This window comes from Chionomys nivalis, chromosome 25 (assembly GCF_950005125.1).
Source record: "Chionomys nivalis chromosome 25, mChiNiv1.1, whole genome shotgun sequence".
Classification (NCBI taxonomy): Eukaryota; Metazoa; Chordata; class Mammalia; order Rodentia; family Cricetidae; genus Chionomys; species Chionomys nivalis.
The window spans coordinates 12,400,015-12,418,497 of record NC_080110.1 but is presented as its reverse complement, the minus strand read 5'-3'; the positions used below and the strand labels follow the sequence as shown (position 1 = coordinate 12,418,497).

Sequence of the window (18,483 nt, the reverse complement as noted above, 5' to 3'; positions counted from 1 at the left end):
ATCAAGGATTCTTTTGTCGTTGCCTCTTCTTTTGCCAATCTCGGGATTCCTAGTCTGTACCACCAGGCTAATTTTGATGTTATAATTCTTTAATACTCTATCAGCCTTAAGAGCATGGAATTGCTAATTTTATTTAATAATGCTGTTTTCAGTGCAAAGGTATGTTCATATACTTTGCCAGCCATATAGAAGCAAATAGAACTGACAGCATACCATGAAGGCAGCCAGAACATTGGAAGCAACTCTAACAGGATGGTCCAGAGCAGCCACCCCTAGTCCTGAATTTGACACATGGTCTTGACACATAAATCTGCCATCATCAGGCATTCATTTGGGAAATAACTGAACTTCCCCCATGCAATGGCACAAAGACTGACTTAAGCCAAGATAGGTATTCCCTAAATAGCTGTGCTTTCATTATGGTAAGCAGTCAAACAAAGAAACAGAAAAACAAGTGCAATTCTAAATATAGTATTATGTAAGACGCGAAAGATAAAGAAACACTAGAAGGAGAAAAACTATGACTACATTTTTTTAAATGGTATATAGTAAGTTGCTGTTTGAAGTGGGTATATTCAGAAAGTTTAGTAGGAAGCATATTCCAGAACATAGAACATGGGAAAAGGCGATCCAAAGACAGGTAAAAGAATGCTGAACATAAAGTCTTTTCTATGATGTGATAAAAAAAAGGTTAAAGGCAACTGAAATGCCAGGCAATTTTTGTTAGGAAGAAACTTAGTGTAGAATTGTAGCGTAATAAACAAGTTAGTCTGGGACTATAACGGGAAAATAGATTCCAGGGGTAAAGAGCTAGAAATCAAGAAAGCAGTCACTCGGGCAATTCACTAGAGCAGTGGTTCTCAACCTTCCTAATGCTGCGACCCTTTGATACATGTTTTCATGTTGTGATAACCCCCAAACATACATTATTTTTATTGTTACTTCATAAGTGTAATTTTGCTACTTTAAGAATCATAATATAAATATATGATATACAGGATAGTCATAAGTGACCGCTTTGAAAGAGTCATTTGGCTCACAAAGGGGGGAAACTTACATGTTGAAACTACTGCGCTAGAGACATGATGTTAGATTTACCACTCAACAGTAGAAATTGTAAGAAATGATAGGTTTAAGAGGCACAATTTGCCTTGAGGTGTCCCTCAGAGCTGGTGGCTTCTGGGAGAGGTAGAGTCACTTACGTGTGGGGATATAGTCACATCCAGACTAAAACAGGCAGCTCTAATTGAACTCAGTAGATTAATTAATTAACTACCTTTAAAGGGAGATCATGAAGTTAGGAGGAAAATGTGATGGAGTTTCGGGGAGAGATGGAGGTCATAGGTTACAATTAAGAAAGATTGCAAAATTACATGATAGTCTCAAAGAAAACAAAATGCCTATTGTGAAAGCTGTTTGCAAAGACAAATAAACAATACGGTGCATCATATTTTAAGCAAATCTGACGTGGATCTATTATTGTGAGACATGGAACCATCTTAGGATATCTGAAGACTACCTAACCAGAAGTAAGGAGGTAGTCAGTCGAAGCAAGGGCAGAGTGAACTTGGAAAAGACTGCGGTGGAATGAAAAATAAGCTGTCTAATTAAAATCTGAAGTCACAGAGATAATATATATATATATATACTAGCGATATATATAAGCTTGATAAGTTTCTCCACATCAGGAAAGTCATGTAAACTAAAAGAAGGAACCGTGTCAGCAAGGCTGAAACTAGTGTAGGAGTTTAATGGAACAACAGTCTGGACTCTGGAGGTAGGCAAGGGGACCTCTAAAAGAAAAGGAAACAGATAATGAAACACAGACAAAAGCAGTGCAATGATTGTGGTAGTGTGCCCTTAAAGGTTCCTAAATTCTAATGTGGTAAAGGCGTGGCCCTGGGGGTACTATTGGAAAACTGAAGCTTTCCAGAGGTAGGAGTTTAATGGAACAACAGTCTGGACTCTGGAGGTAGGCAAGGGGACCTCTAAAAGAAAAGGAAACAGATAATGAAACACAGACAAAAGCAGTGCAATGATTGTGGTAGTGTGCCCTTAAAGGTTCCTAAATTCTAATGTGGTAAAGGCGTGGCCCTGGGGGTACTATTGGAAAACTGAAGCTTTCCAGAGATGGGAACTGGCCATAGGCTTTAGGTAGTCTCATTGGGTTTGTATGCTTGAAAAGGATTAAGCAAACTGAAACCCTTCTTCTTCTACTGCTTCCTGTAGTTGAGTCTGTGGTAGCCATGGGTACACCCACAAGAAACCGAACAGTGGGCTATTTGCACCAGATCTAAAACCTCCCAAATTGTGAGCCAATGTAAATTCTTATCTTTGTAACCTAACTACCTCAGGCATTTCATTAAGGGAAAATTAATGAACACAAACATGGACTCCTGTAGATGTAGAAAAAAAAAGTATACATATCCAATTAAGAAAATTTATGTTCCCACAAAAAATTTAAACTTTGAATGGCCTAAGATTTATTTTCCATGATAATATAAACCTAAAAAAGAGGGAGGAAATTGAAACATCCAGATAACTGTCCGTTCTATAATCAAAAAGAAGTATTTTAAGATGGAGTTTGTCTGTGAATGATGACCGCAAGAAAGAGAAAAATTAAAGAGGTAATAATGAATGCTGATATGAAATAAATTGCTTTAATAAATGACTTTCAGGTAACAAGACCACATTATATAACTAGCACAAATGAGACATGGATAACCTACTTTGAGAATAACTGTGTATCATGGCATATGGGGCATGGCAAATTATGGTTTGGGATAAATTTAAATGGTTCACTTCAGGCTCAGTGTTTCCACTTTCTAAATATAGCAATTATATTAATCAGCTCTCATTATGAACGTGTAGTGCTATCGTTTGACTCCATATGTAAGTCATTTCCAGTCAGTGATTCCTTTCAGGAAACATGGGGATTTCTGAGCTATAGAACAAAGAAGAATTTATTCATGTATTTATTGATAAGGCAACTTCTGCTATCTGGAAATTGAGAAGAATGCAGCACAGAGTTGTGTATTGATTTTAATTCCAATACAAGATGTAATAATATGTTGGGGTAGGTGGAGCTTCTCTTTTGCTCCTGAAATAAAATTGGTTTGCATGAATTTATGTTTATATTGAAGAAATGATCAATATTATATGTAAAAGTGGAGGGTTGCAGAAGAAAGCAATTAATAAAAGTGTATGTATCAAGACTGAAACACTCTTTGCTACATGTTATCAGAGAGAGAAATGCAAGTGTAATCTAAGCATTTATACATTCAATGAGATCCTTGAAGGACAAATTGGAGTTGCTTCCTCATATAGGTTTGGCAAAGATTGAAGATATAACCTTACTGCTCACTACATTGATACAAAGCACAAATAAAATGGTAAATTTACAGGTAAATAAAAAAACATTTGATATTTAAACAAAATGAATAAAATATGATTCCTCATTAAGGACTTTGGGTAAATATTTCGCTATTTGTGTGATCTTAGAGAGACACTGAAAATGTCTCTAGAAGACGTTAGAAGAAAGTCAGGTAGGTTTATTGAACAATATCAAGGAAATATGAAAGTTGTATGGAAACATAGCCACTTAACCATAAGGCCATTGGAGATGATGAGAGTCATGGAGTTGAAAGTGGATGGTCAGTCATGTCAAAATTAGGACAGAAATCAGAAATTAAAAAATATCCAAATTAAGAAATACTAACTCAAAAATTAAAATTGTAGATCATGGAAACCATTGCAACCTTAGGGGAACATCTTGACAGTGTAGTGGTGCCAGCCAGTTGGAAGATGATTCAGGTAGTGGAGAGGGCAGAGGTGTGATTCTGCAGGTATGTCCAGGGAGGTGGGCATGGGCAGGACAGTAGAATCAAGTGACTATAGAGAATGAAGGAAAGACCTTTTAGTTTTGTGTTTTTAACAATAGGAAAATTTCACTTTTGAACCAGGAAAACAATGGGAACTGGCGTTGAGAAGATGAATGCAAGAAAGCACACACTGTATGAGTGCCATTGCCACTCCTCCATTCTCCCTCAATCGATCCCATTCTTAGGACCGCGTGGCAGCTCTTACTTCGAAGGAATACGAAGAGTGTCTCTTGAACTGAACCTAATGTAAAGGTAAGGATCAAAGTTCAAAAAGCTGGTTTAACAGGAGGGAATGCAAGCCAAAATTTACAAAATGGAGTGGGGCAAGAACCCTAAAAACAGCACTGAACAAGAAAGCAAAATTATTTTTTGTTGTTCCCTTTAAGGTATATTTGAAACTGTTCCATCTGACCACACTCCCATCAGATTCCTCTCAAGAATCACAAAATCACCCTCTATTAAAAAGTCTTCCAGGGGTGATTTATGTCAAGATGTACTCCAAAATTATATTTTCTACTTAACTATATTTGAAAGCAAATTGCTTGTTTTTCCTTTACTTTTCTGTTATCAAAAAGTACTTTGTACTTCCATTATCCTAATCTCTTGATATTACACTCCTTGTTCTGTTTTCCCCAATGGCATTTTAGTAATGCCCTGACTCATAATGGAATGAAACTCTAGTCATGCTCTTAGATCTAAGAGCACATGCTATTAATGTCTAAAATTGTCTACACAATCAGGTTCTTGGGAAGGCTGAATCCCAGACTTTAAAAGCTCTTATGTGCCTTGCATCAATGCTTTACAAAGCCTTCAAACTATTCCAAGCAACCACTAATCTAGGAAGCTCAAATGGAGAAGATGAAAACACATACCAATCTTTTAAAATGTGTACCCATCTTTAAACTGTTAAAATTCAGTGACTAAAGGCAATGGCTAAGGAAAAACAGAAGGGCACATAGCACAAAGAGAGGTCATTTCTAGAGGCAATGAACAAGCAAATTATAAATCCAAATTTAAAATTGCATATATTGAAGTTGGTCACACTTATCTTTGTAATCCAGAATAGAAAAAGAAAAAGAACCTCAAACTGAGTGATTGTGGAAATATGACAGAAATTGAAATGTATAGCTAGAAACTGATAGCATTGTTTGTGCTGGATAATACCATGTCAACTTGACACAAGCTAGAGTCATCTGAAAAGAGGGAATCGTGATTGAAAAAAGATCTCCATAATATCTGTCTCTAAAGCATTTTCTTAATTAGTGATTGATTGGAGAGGACCCAGATCATTTAGATGGTGCCATCCCTGGTCTGGTGGTCCTGGATTCTGTAAGAAAGCAGACTGAGCAAGTTACAGAAAGCAAGGCAGTAAGCTTACAATGGGCTTATTTATAGATTCTGATCATTTTATAATCTTTTTACCAGTATAAAATTTAGAGTTATGGCTAAAAAGCTACAGGGCAGGTGGAAGGGGAAGCTGAACTGATTTCATGGAAAACAGGAGACAAGGAACAATAACATAGGAAACTGATAATAAATAGAAAAATATGTAGCCATGGCAGACTTAAAATAACAATTAATATATTATCTGAAACACGTGGATAAGCTATTTTTTTTAAGAAGGAGGGATTTACAAACTATATAAAACATTATTATATTTTTAGATATTGTTATTCCTAAATAATACACCTTAAACTTTAAGAACATCAGAAGTCAAAAGAAAAAGAAGAAAAAACAGATGTATTATCCTTATCAACAATTAAAATAAGGAAGGAGGCCTGGAGGAACATGGCTGGCTCACTGAAGGTTCTTTATATGGAAGGACTTCGTATAGTTTTGTGGAACCCCAGTTAATTTCTAAGAGAGAATTGCCATTAGAGAGTGTGGTTGAGGTCTTGTTGATGCCTTCCTATTCATGAGACCTCTCTTGCATGCCCTTCAGCCATGGTGCTTTCTGCCTTTCGACCCCCGCAAGAGGCTTAACCCATGAGACTGCTTTCATCACTTCTGAACTTGCTAATTTAATTTTTTTGCTTTTCATTTTATCATGCTTTCAATTATGAAGCACGTTGACCTTTTATATAATTGTGGTCCCATGAATACAATTTAACCTCTCTGGATCCCAGATTTCTCAGCTGTTATATGAGTTTAAAAGGTATTTCTTTTAGAGGGATAATTGAAGGATGAAACAATTGAGTAAGGACCTGGCGCGCTGCTCAGCATTTGGCTCCATTATAACTATTTATGGTTCCCTATGTTAATGTGTAGCTTCTACTTGAAAATTGTTTCCCACTTTGTCTCTTAGCCACTCATGAACCTGCCTAGGACATTGCAACTATTTTTGATTAGCAGTCTTAAATGACCTTATTTCTTTTGTCTTCTGTTCTTGATTTCTACAGTGTTTTGTTTGGGGGATGGAAGCCTGAATAAATATTGTGCCAATAGATAAACCAATCCGAAACTGGTTATTTTCTTCAGAGGTGGAAATTAGTGTCTTAGTACCTGAATCAGATGTTTTGATTTGTTGTGCTAACAGCTAATCAAGATAAGGGAGCATCAGGTCATTTTCTATTTAGGTTAGTTGGGGTTACAGCAAAGACATATTTCTTTTTTTTTTTTTTTTTTTTTTTTTTTTTTTTTTTTTTGGTTTTTCGAGACAGGGTTTCTCTGTGGTTTTGGAGCCTGTCCTGGAACTAGCTCTTGTAGACCAGGCTGGTCTCGAACTCATAGAGATCTGCCTGCCTCTGCCTCCCGAGTGCTGGGATTAAAGGCGTGCGCCACCACCGCCCGGCCCAAAGACATATTTCATGGTCCTAAACGTCCTGTAACTTTGACCATTTGTTTACTAAGTGAATAGAAGGGTTTAAGTAAAAATAGTGAACTGTATTATAAAACCAAGCCCCAGAGCTGTGCATTCCATCCCATTAACTACACACATTATCCTAATCTTTAAGCCTAAGGCACTTCTCAAAAGTTACCTTGGGTGTGATCCAAGAAAAAATGGACAAGGATAGAAGGTAACAACACCACCAACAACAACACAAACAAAGGCTTAGACAAAGTAGCATCCATCAGGACCTTCAACATATTGATATTGGTGCTTCTTTCATTCTAAATTACTTTTAAGGAGCAGAAGACTAAGACATTGTTACCTTTTATCATTTTTTGCTCGATCCTTTGAAAGAGGTTCCAATGAGAATGTACTTGACAGTTTTCTTCTTAGGCCATTTTCATACATCTATTATGGACTATAAACAAAAAGTTTTTCAGTTACTATCACAGATGTGTTCTGTCATTTGTCATGATTTGTCTTTCTTGATAACTTTAACCAGAAGACCTAAAGGAAATATTTTCATTGAGTTAAGTTTAATTGAAGAATTTGAGTTATAGCCACAAAAGGACAGATTTTGGCAAACCACTTAAATACTCTCAGAATCTCTCATCACATTCTGCATTCTAATTAGGCAAATAGAAATTGGTCTCCGTCAGAGCACTCTGCCCCAAAGACAAACTCCGTGTCTAAAATTAAAAGGAACAAACATTAACAAAGCTGAAACATGAGGGTTAATGGTAAGAAAATCTTCCTTAAAGAAATAGTGCTTTTCATGTTCTGTGTTTATCCCCAACCAAAGAAAATAATTAGAACTATTTTTCAAAGGTGAAAAGTAAAAATGTCCATATATGAATGCTATATATATGTACATATATATGCATGTACACACATATGTGTATATGTGTATGTGTGTATGTGTGCATGTATATATGTATGTATGTTTTTATGTATGGGAATGATCAAGTTACCAGTTTTTTATCTTAGAAATATTAATAAGGTTCATCATGGTAAAAAGTAAAAATTGTATAGGACTTTATTTAGCAATGATCCTCAATATTGTGTTTTGTTTTTGTGTTGCTTTTCATTACATTTATATCCATGCTGCTTTGTCATTTTTGTCATAAAGGTGTCTGTCATGCATGTTTTAGCTCTCTACTTTTGTACCAGTTTTGTGATATTCCTGTTGAGACTACCTCATACATGTTTTAGGCTATATGTAAATTTTATGATGCTTCATACATTTTATAAGGATGAACAGACAATGGACACACTCAGACCTGATCATTTATCTTCCCAGCTATGCTCTGCCTAACACAATGCCATCCACATCAGGATTCGGTGAGTCGCGCAGAGGATAGCTGATGTGATAGGACAAATCCATGTTTAAAAATAGATTTGGAGGGCAACTGAAATGATACAAAGCATGTTTGGAGTCAGTAAATAAGAACAATGATTTAGAAACTCTGACAAGGAAATATTACTCAGTGCTGATAAAGGGCAGATAGGCTTAATTCTACAATACCACCTTGCTTTGAACTGAGTTAAAAGACATAATGTTCTAAGTTAGCCACTCACTGCTTCAGGAGCAGCATAAAGTTGAGATTTAAGAGTCTGTTTATTTAGCAACCTGTGATGACATACGCTTTTATTCCCAGTACTCAGGAGGTAGAGGCTGACAAGTCTGTAAATTTGAAGCCAGTCTGGTCTACAGAGCAAGTTCCAGGGCAGCCAGGGTTACACAGAGATATCCTGTCTTGAAAACAAAACAACAAAACAAACAAAAAAAAATCTCCAAAACAACAACAAAAAAAATAAGAATAAAAAAATAGTTATTAATTTTTACTACAAAAATTCTTTGCCATATAAATGACAATATTAGATGTTTAAAACCAACATAGAAAAGTTGTCTTTTGTGGTTTTAGTGGAATAATCTCTTAGGATCCATGTATACTCAGGAAACACCCAAATCAACATCAAATTCTATTATGTATTTTTATTACATTGCTCTACTAATGTTATTTACACAAAAAATGGTTGTACAAAAAATATATCCCTGTCACTTGTGTATAATACATAAACTAGAGAAATCCTGTATTATTTCCAGATATTTGTTATTAAGCAAATCAATAAATGTAGTTATTCTACTTAATTGAAGTTTATTATTTTGAAGCATAAAGAAATAAGTAGGGATGCTCAGTAAATCCAAGAGCCATGCTATTCACTGGTATAAAGTCACCTATAAAGGGAAAATGGTCAAATATTGTCCAATAGCTCATTGCTATGCCATATAGTTTCTCAGTAATTTACAAACATGAACATCAGCTGAGAATCTGGGCTCATGTGGATGCACTGGAGGGTATCCTATTTTCAAAAACATTAATTTGGAATGTAAATATACTAATGAATATGCAGTTATAAAACTGAAATGATCCTTTATTTCTGAAGTCTTGTTTCATTTCAGTCTCTAAAGAGGAGCAAAATTAGGATCAATGTCTATTACCTTCTGTTAGGTGATGGAGGATAAGGGATCACATGATTCATGCAATGCCATTATGCATACTCAGTGCAAATTACTCAAGAATCAACAGGGTTAGCTTCTAAATAGGCCATCATTGCCTCTCAGCACATTTGGGAATATGTGGTCCCCATTTTGAGGGCTTTATAATAATACACCATTAATACCAAGAATGGCATTTCAAACCATTTAGGTGATGAATACGGACTTACAGAAATCATAAGAAAGTTTCTTAACCCTTGCAGAAGAGGTCAAGTCTTAGAAAATTTAAGCAAACAAATGCTACAGAGCTTATGTCATAACCAGAACTTGAACTCAGCATATTAATACCACGTCCATGTAATTAACCTTAGTGGTGTCTCTATTCCCTAAAAGTTTTCAAACATATCCTTTTAGGTCCAAGAAATATATTTGGGTAAGTATATATGGATGTCACTAATTTAGAAGTATTAATTAGCTCCTCATCTAATATTGTAAACAGATTATTTTCCATTTGTTTTATTGCATGCTATTTATTGATAAGAATGGCTGGTGATTCTGAGAAGTACTAGTATGGAATGCAGAATAACCACATAAAATTAGTGTTTCTAGAACATTCGGTTCAGTGGGAAGAGACAAATTCTAAAAATAGATCAAATAATAAATATTCAAGAGCATTGGAGAAGACAAGGATATTCAGGGATGCATTTTAGAATAGAGGGGGTGGATGAAGAACTTACGAAAGCAAATACTAAGCAATGTAAACAAAAGAAGCCTTGGCATTATCTGACAAGTGACAGGTAGCGTGTCTGAGACTGCAAGCTGCTGCCTGAATTTGGCCATCAAGGATGTGCTTGTGCTGGGGCAGAAGAATAGTGACCACTGTAGGACAGAGAAAGAATGGGACCATAGCAGATTGAGATGGGAGCATCTGTATGACTTAAAACAGAGGATTAAAATGATGTAGGATATTTTGGGGGAAATCACTGCTTATCAAAAAAAATTAAAAATAGTAAAGTGACAGGATAAGTGGCAGTGAGGCAGAAGGCCATAACAACATCAATGACAGAGAAATGATTTTCTTCTGTTCTCATGAAGAGAGAATCACACAGATGCATGGTGTGAGTCTGAACATGTTTGAAGGGTGGATAGAGAAGAGTAATTTGGGGTAGTAGAATATACATTGAAATAGTAGAGATGATACCCACTCTAAAAAGTTAATAGAGATGGTCATTTATGCAATAAGAAAACTTATTAAAAAGAGAAGAGATTGGGAGAGGCAAGAAAGATGTCAACAAAACTGTAAAATGTTCATTGTTTATTTTTACAACATAGGATTAGATATGTGTAATATGTCAGGAAAACAGTACCTATTGTTCATGGCAAAGATCATTATCAAGAAAGTAACTCAACATACGTATCTGGTTTATAAATAGAGATATGAAATCTTAGAACATGAATCTGGCCTTTTAGTCATAAATAGGGAAGAAGGAGTTTGAAATTTAGAAAACTAGGGTAGAGGATTGGGGAGAGCTTGGGGGAATGGGATAATTGAGATGGAGGAAGGGTGGTTATGGGAGCAGAGAAGAAGTTATCCTAACCAAGGGAGCCATTTTAGGGTTGGCTAGAGTCAGTTTGTGGCACATTTTGTAGACTCTTAGAGGTGAAATACCAGCTGACAGAAGTAGTTCTTTACGGACAGGCCTTCAGAGGTGATGGTTGGTCCTTGGTTCCAGTAACATTGTGGGGGTTCCTGTAGCACAATGACGTGAACAGACTTCCCCAAATGCTTCTGCAATCATGAACTGGGCTTCCCCAATAAGCACCCTTTCCTGACATCATTGTCTGCCACCCTCTGAAACTTTGAACTAAAGTTTTCCTGCAGTGAGTTATTTCTGTGGGGCCTTGCTAGTGCTGGGCACAAAAGTGACTGATGAGATAGGTGGTATGCACTATAATGCCAGCTACTCAACAAGTTGAGGCAGAGGGACTGCAAGTTCAAAGTTTCCCTGGGATATAGTGTGTGTACAAGGGCAGCTTAGGAAATTTATGGCAATTATGTCTCAAAATAAAATTTAAATTCAGGCATGAGATTTTAGTTCCAAATTAGAGCACTTGCTTAGCAGGTACATGACCCTCACTTCAATTCTAAGTACCATAGAAAAGTAGTAATGATTCTAGTTTACAAGAAGAATAATTTATTTAATGTAATGGTTTTATACGTTGATCACTATTAATTTGGAGAACTGTTTAGTTTTTATTAGGTGTAAAAAGGTTCACACCGTAAATGTGTACTTAATATACTTGACTACATTTATTTAAAGTTTTACTTTATTACTAAATGAAAATTAAGTCAACACAAAGAAGCAGTATTTTCAAAAATACATTCTCAGAAAAGAGGTCTGGGTATTTCTCAATGATTAAAATTGCATTTGCTCTCACTAGGTAAAAAAAAAAGTTGAAAGGAAAGAAATGTGTATATATTATATTTGCTCCTTATATTTGGTACTAGTGGGCTCTGAAAATAGCATCAGATCCCCAGGAGCTGACGTTATAGGATATTGTGCACCTCCTGATGCTGATGCAGGAACCCAATTCACATCCTCTGCGGCAGCAGTTTGCATGCTTCCAACCCTGTCCTAAAACAGCCGGTCTTTCCAAATTGCATGTGTAAAATTTTCAGTTCCCGTGTTTACGACAGTATAGTTCACACTCTGAAACAATTTAGACTCGAATTTTCCGTCTCTATTATTTCTGCATTCCATTGGCTGCCTGAGTCTAGTTCCACGCAAAAGACTCCCAAATGTCATTACTTTGTTATAAGAAGTGAGGGAGAAAGGAATGTCTTAAATTAATTCTTTAGAACATACTTACACCAGATTTTATTTTATTTTTGCATCCTTTTCTGCCTCGGGTATTAGTGTGGTCCTTAAATCAGGCCTGGAGCTATTCGTTGCTAAATGATTCACCAATGACAGAATTTATTGCATTTCTTACTAAAAAATTTATTCTGGCTTAAGGAAAAAAATTAGAAATTATCTTTTGAAATGTTGTATCACAGGGAAAAACAGCAAAAGCAAGCTTTGTAACATTATTTATAAACAGGTAAAAATGCATGAATTTTTTTTAAATTTTATTACTCAATATATAATTGTACTGTTTTTCCCCCTTCCTTGTCCTCCCTCCAATGAAGGAATTTGAAAGATTTTCCCATACCCAGTCACTATGTTCTTAGATAACACTGAATCTTCCTGTGAATTCTAACAAAAATGTTTTTTGGGGCTTATTCTATTGGAGTACGCTGGATCCTTTAGGCCACATTATATAGTATCTGCCGCTGTTGGAACTGAATCTCTCCATTTTGAATCTACTTATATTAGTTTAGGAAGAATTCTTTGCTTCCTGGGTTTCATCAAGCTATCTTCTGATGGAATCCTCATAGGTCCCTTCACATAGCAAGTCTGCACTTTACCTGGGATACTTACTTTCTCTTTTTTCGTATTTAGTTAACATCGAGACTAGCTCTAACCTGAGATTGCTTATTGCCCCACTGAAAAAGTTTCTAAATTAAATCTGTTTTGGCAACTTGCTCTCTTTCTGATATTTCTTTGATAATCCAAATAATTTGAGATTGTCCCTAAACACAGCAGTTTGTTGAAAATGCAGATATTTTAAGTGTACGTATTCTTAAGTTTAAAGAGAAAACACATCTAAGTTTCTATTGAGTTGTTTGTTATTTCAAAACATATTCTGTTTCAAAATAATTGTATAAACTTTTGTTTTAGATATTTCTCTATTTGGAAAAATCAACGTAATAGAGGGACACATATACTTTAACTTGTTTTATATTCTGTTTTTGTTTCTGTCTTGTGTTTTAAGCCAAACTCTGGTAAAACATTGGTTGTTCTTTTACACGTCTTGTACATAGGCTCTGCTAAATTTCTATAAATGTAATAGAAATGGGTTATCAACATTTCAGCCTCTGGGCGCTCAGCATACATCGATTGTTTACAGAGTTAAGCCAGGCAACAAGAACTTAAAGTGTCTTGAAATCATTCCATGATTAGACTTCCTTGAGTTCCGTGTCACCCAGAAAATTCTCCCTGAAGGTTCCATTTTAATCTCTTCCCATGGTACTGTTCAAGAAAAGCAAAAATAGAAACCTCGTGGAGTGCAGTGTTGATGTGAATTACATTGTTTAAAAGAGGATACGTGGAAACGGCCACATAGTACAAACATTCACCCGGACCAGATTCACAATACCAATTGTTTGCTTCAACGTCCTGTGCTTTTTATAAAGTCCCATTTCCAGTGACTACATTCTCAAGAGAATATAAGGTTATTTCTCTAAACGATAAGCATGTGGAGTAAATAAAAGCTGATTTAAACCTTTTCACACAGCCAATACAGTAAGATCATTAATGGTTAGGTCTATGTAGGGGTTAAATCTGATAGGACTAAAAACTCCTCTCTTGATAAAAATCATAAGCACGAAATTGATATCCATCATATTTTGAGATATACCTTAAACATTTATTGTGTGCTTATTGATTTTAGACTATGTAAAGAAAATAATGACAAGTTGATAAGATGTCTCAGCTTTGCCTTGTGAGTATATAGGGAGAGCTGAGTTCAGAGAAAGCATGGATCACGTACTCATTTTAATTTTAGGTTCATCTTTGGAATTTGAGGCCTGTGGAAAGTAAAGCAAATTGCAGTACCATCAATGTGATCCTTTCCCCTTATTCAGCTGCTATTTTAAAAAGAGCATCAACATTTTTTCTAGTTGTCTCTGATTCCAACTCAGTACTAGTTAAAGCATCATCATCATTCTCTTTCCAGCTTTCGTCAGTACGATTCTGCTATCCTTTTATGTTTATTTTATATTTTGAACATAGGTAAAGCAAACGTATAGAGGGACACACAAGGGTCAGAAAAGTTTAAGCAAAAAGTGGGAGTGGAATTGAGGAAATGAAGAAGTTTGAAGAAACTAGTCCATCTGAAGACCCATATGAAGGGCATATAAAAAAGCCACATAGAAACAAATTTTAACCCAATTAAGTAATCTAATTGGGGCAATAGTAGAACACAGGTTTTGTGAGAGAAGAAGGTGGGTATGGTGGCTTGTGGTTTAAATGGTGATGAGAGTGGGTGGAGGTTTGTAATGAGTGGGGAAGAGGTGGGGAATGGACTAAATGAATAAAATATGTAACATGTAAGAAAAAACAGGGAGACCCAAGACCCTCTAGTTTGTAGTGTGTGTGTGTGTGTGTGTATACATATATATGTTGTATGTGTATTTATGTATAATTACCAATCTGCCAGGGAAAAGTACGCCCACTGGAGCAACATCACACAAATGTTAGAGGTCAAACTAACTACCTTCTGTTTAGAGTTTTGACCTGCTCAACAGGAAAGAATTCAAACTTCACACTGAAATACTAGTCAAAGGCTATCACTGGGAAGTATTCTGTCTCTTAAGTCTGTAGAATCCTGAGATTATAGTCATGTATCACTATGCCTAGGATCAGTTAGAATGCTTGGATATAATAATAGCTACTGGCTCTGACTATGTGTACTTTTGATGTTCTTTCTTGTTCAAAGCCAAGTCTTGTAAAACAAAAAGAATTTTTAGACAATCCATTTCCAGTGAATTGTTAAATAACAAGTAAGGTTATTCTGAATAATTCTGGGGCAGTGTTGAAGCCCAGATTAGAAGAGTTAAAATTATTGTATCAATTGGAAGTGAACTATCCATTAAATCTTTGAAACCAGTTCTTGTAAGCAAGTTCTGCAGGAGGACATACAAGGCAGCAACCTCCACAGGAACAGGCCTCTTTTCTGGCTGCCGAATTCAGTTGCTATTCCCTGTTCCAGGAGAGGATTGTGATCTGCGAGTCTACCCCTAAATAAATAAACCTCTATTATACTCTATTCTTAGCTAGTGTGGGATTTTTTTAAGCATCCTTCTTCAAATGAGATAACCCAGATCCAAAAAGACAAATATAATATGTACTCACTCATAAGTGGATTTTAGACATAAAGCAAAGAAAAAACAGCCTACAATTGACAATCTCAGAGAACCTAGACGACAATGAGGACCCTAGGTGAGACATATAAGGATCTAATCTACATGGGAACTAGAAAAAGACAAGATCTCCTGAGTAAACTAGGATTATGGAGACCATGGAAGAGGGGAGAAGGGGAGGGGAGAGGAAGGAAGAGGAGCAGAGAAAAATATATAGCTCAATAAAAACAATTTTAAAAAATCTTTGAAAACAATAGTAAATTGCAAATATATTAGTATAAATTTCTAATTCTAAAAGTACTTGCACAGAATAAAACTGAATTGAACAAATACCATAACATTGAATCACAAGATGAAAATTGCCAAATAAAGAGACTAATCTTATATTTCCTAAGGCAAAAACAACAAAAAACAAACTTTGATTTCTAGTCATAAGTTTTCATTTTTAATTTCTCTTTGTGCAACCGTTATGTACACTCACAAACATATTCACTAACGTAATACACATATACATAAATACCCCCCCCACACACACACAGTTAATTGAGAGACTCTCCCATAAGTCCTGAACATTACAAAAATTGTCTTTCTGAACTGAAAATTGGTGATGAGGGTGGTGTAGGGTGTGAAGAGACATTGAGCAACTGATGAGGACTTCTGGCTTATGGAAAAGTTTGGCTAGAAATATATTTGGGTTTCCTATGCATTAGGTTCCAGTGTGGCATATGTCTTGACTACATATGCAAGTGATATGTTCATGGTATGTGGAAAATAAAAGGAAAAAATAAATGTCTACACATTCTACTTCATGTTAATACTTTGGTTCTCTTGTTCTTTTGCAAGCCATTTTTGCTGTGCATCTATGTCGTTCAGACATGTGTAAGAGAACAAGTCTAGCTTCCCACTGTTAGGTAGTCCCTCCTAAAGAAGACGTGCTAGAATGCCTACCGATTTGGAAGGTACTTTCAGCAATGTCACTATTTGTTCTTGTTTTGTCTCATTTGTGGTTTTAACCCATTCCTTGGTTAAAAGAGAAAAAAAATTCTCTTAGTAGAAATGCTTCATGGAAAGAGATTGACTAAAGTCATACATGATTGGATCGATGCACACCTGCTAGAATGTTTAATCTTCAGGAACAAGGACCACACTGAACCACAGTGAAACTTAGGAATAAGTCTTACAGTCAGTGCTTAGGGGAAAAGGTGTACATCCTTCATGGTGCTCATCATCGCTCTGATACACCAGTACTCACCATCATAGTTATCAGAGTGATAACTAAGGGGCAACTATAAAATGCAGCATATATTATGGAAAAATGGGATGAGCATTAAACTCTTTATGCAATATTTAGACATTGTCAAAGAGGAAAAAAGAAAAGACTATGTTTTATTGAATAAAACATTCAAGATCACAGGAGAAATTTGTGTCTGGACGCCAGGTATCCCAACAACAAAACATGATTTCATACTTTTTCTTATTTCAGGTTTATCAATTTTTATATATAAATGTAGCCTAAAAGCATAAGAGAAACTGATTGGAAAATAAATATGATTAATTCAACATAAACTCAAAAATGACTATTCTTGAGGATGTGTATTTTAAAAGAGAAACAAAATTAATATAAAGTATCTTTGTGCCTATTACTAAGAGTTACCTGGGCATTGGGGAATATGTTAGAAAGTTATTGTGGGATCTCAGTCTCTATTTTATTTCTTTGCTTCCCAATCACTTTAAGGTAAAGGACTTGTGCTTAAACCATGATGTGTTGTCTGGCAGATAGCCCAAAAGCAATAGAATCAAGAAATCACAAATTAAAATCTCCACAACTGTGGACCAATATCAATCTTCCAAAGATGTTTACCTAAGATATTTTGTTACATTAATAAAAATCTGCCTAACAGAGGTAGAGGCATCTAATCAACCAGAGTCTAGCTCAAGGCATTTATTTCCTGTGTCAAGCTTTATCTCACATCCTTTATGATACTTGCATCCCCATCAATCAGACCTTCCTCTACCACTTAATCCACCATCTGTTTACCCCGTGAGTCTTCCCTCTGTGCATAAGAAGTCCAGAGTTCCTTGGTGCATCGTAAAGAATAACAGGAATCATGACTACACTATGTCATGAATAAGATATCTAAGATAGGGTACTAAATTTTGTCACCGTAAAATATTATTCTATCACCTGTATCATAAATAGTACCTTTCATAAAATCAGTGTTTGGCAAGCTGAAGAAAACTTTGCACTTAGAGAAGAAAATAATATTTTTCTTGCAAGAATCAAGGTATCCCATCCCAACATTGTTTTGCTAGAAGGCTCAAGCATCCCTGACTCCCAATCTAAAAATCAAAATAATGCTATTTCCACACAGCTGTGTACTTAAAGACAGTGGAGTGGAAAGGTCAGGACTGTTGCCTTTGCTAACATGTCTCTACCAACAAGATTAGAATTCAATGCTCAATGCCTGTTCTTTCTCAAAGTAGAATAGAAGTAAATCCTAGGCTGTGGAGCAAAGACACAAGAGATTCCCAATTTTCCACTGAGGGGCCAGTTGTAATCTAATTAGCCTTTTTTTGCTTTAATGTCTTCAGAGCATGTACCAGGAGGCTGCTTGTTTCATTCCAGGATGTTCAGCCCTGAAATAAGCAAGCAGAAATTGTATTAATTAAATCACTGCTTGGCTTATTGGCTCTATCTTCTTATTGTTTAATCTCTTACATATTAATTTAACCCATTTTTATTAATCTGTGTATCACCACGTGGCTAAGGCTTACCAGTTAAAGTTCCCAGCATCTATCTCTGGTGGCTCCATGGCTTCTCTCCAACTCTGCCCTCTTTCTCCCAGCATACAACCTAGCCTTTCCTACCTCGTTCTGTTCTGCCCTTGCCATAGGCTCAAAGCAGTTCTTTATTCATTAACCAATAAAAGCAACACACAGACAGAAGGACCTCCCTCTCAAACCAAAAGCAGCTGAGAAATTAAGTATTCATGGAAAGAAAACATATCAATGGATAAATTTCAGTGTTAAAAGTTGTTATAAACAATGCTTCAGGGGATGAAAGGATAATAAAACATTAAATTCTCCAATACATCTGTCTTACTCATCCACAAACACATAGAGTAACAACAGACAAACCTGAAGGATGAACTTCTATCTTACTTCAACTGTATTTGTTAAGGGATATTTTTTTCCTTTCCTTTTCCTGTCCCCTGTCCTCTGACAATTGTTTATTAAGTGGGGGAAA

At 35.8% G+C, this 18,483-nt stretch overlaps 1 long non-coding RNA gene across 1 annotated transcript in view; it reads left to right on the top strand.

The window, feature by feature from the left end:
- The window catches only part of LOC130866502 (uncharacterized), an 86,562-nt gene that overhangs the window by 38,214 nt on the left and 29,865 nt on the right, over window positions 1–18,483 (top strand). Inside the window, exon 2 of the long non-coding RNA XR_009056349.1 lies at window positions 3,963–4,133. This is a non-coding gene — a long non-coding RNA (uncharacterized LOC130866502). The remainder of the gene's footprint in view (window positions 1–3,962; window positions 4,134–18,483) is intronic.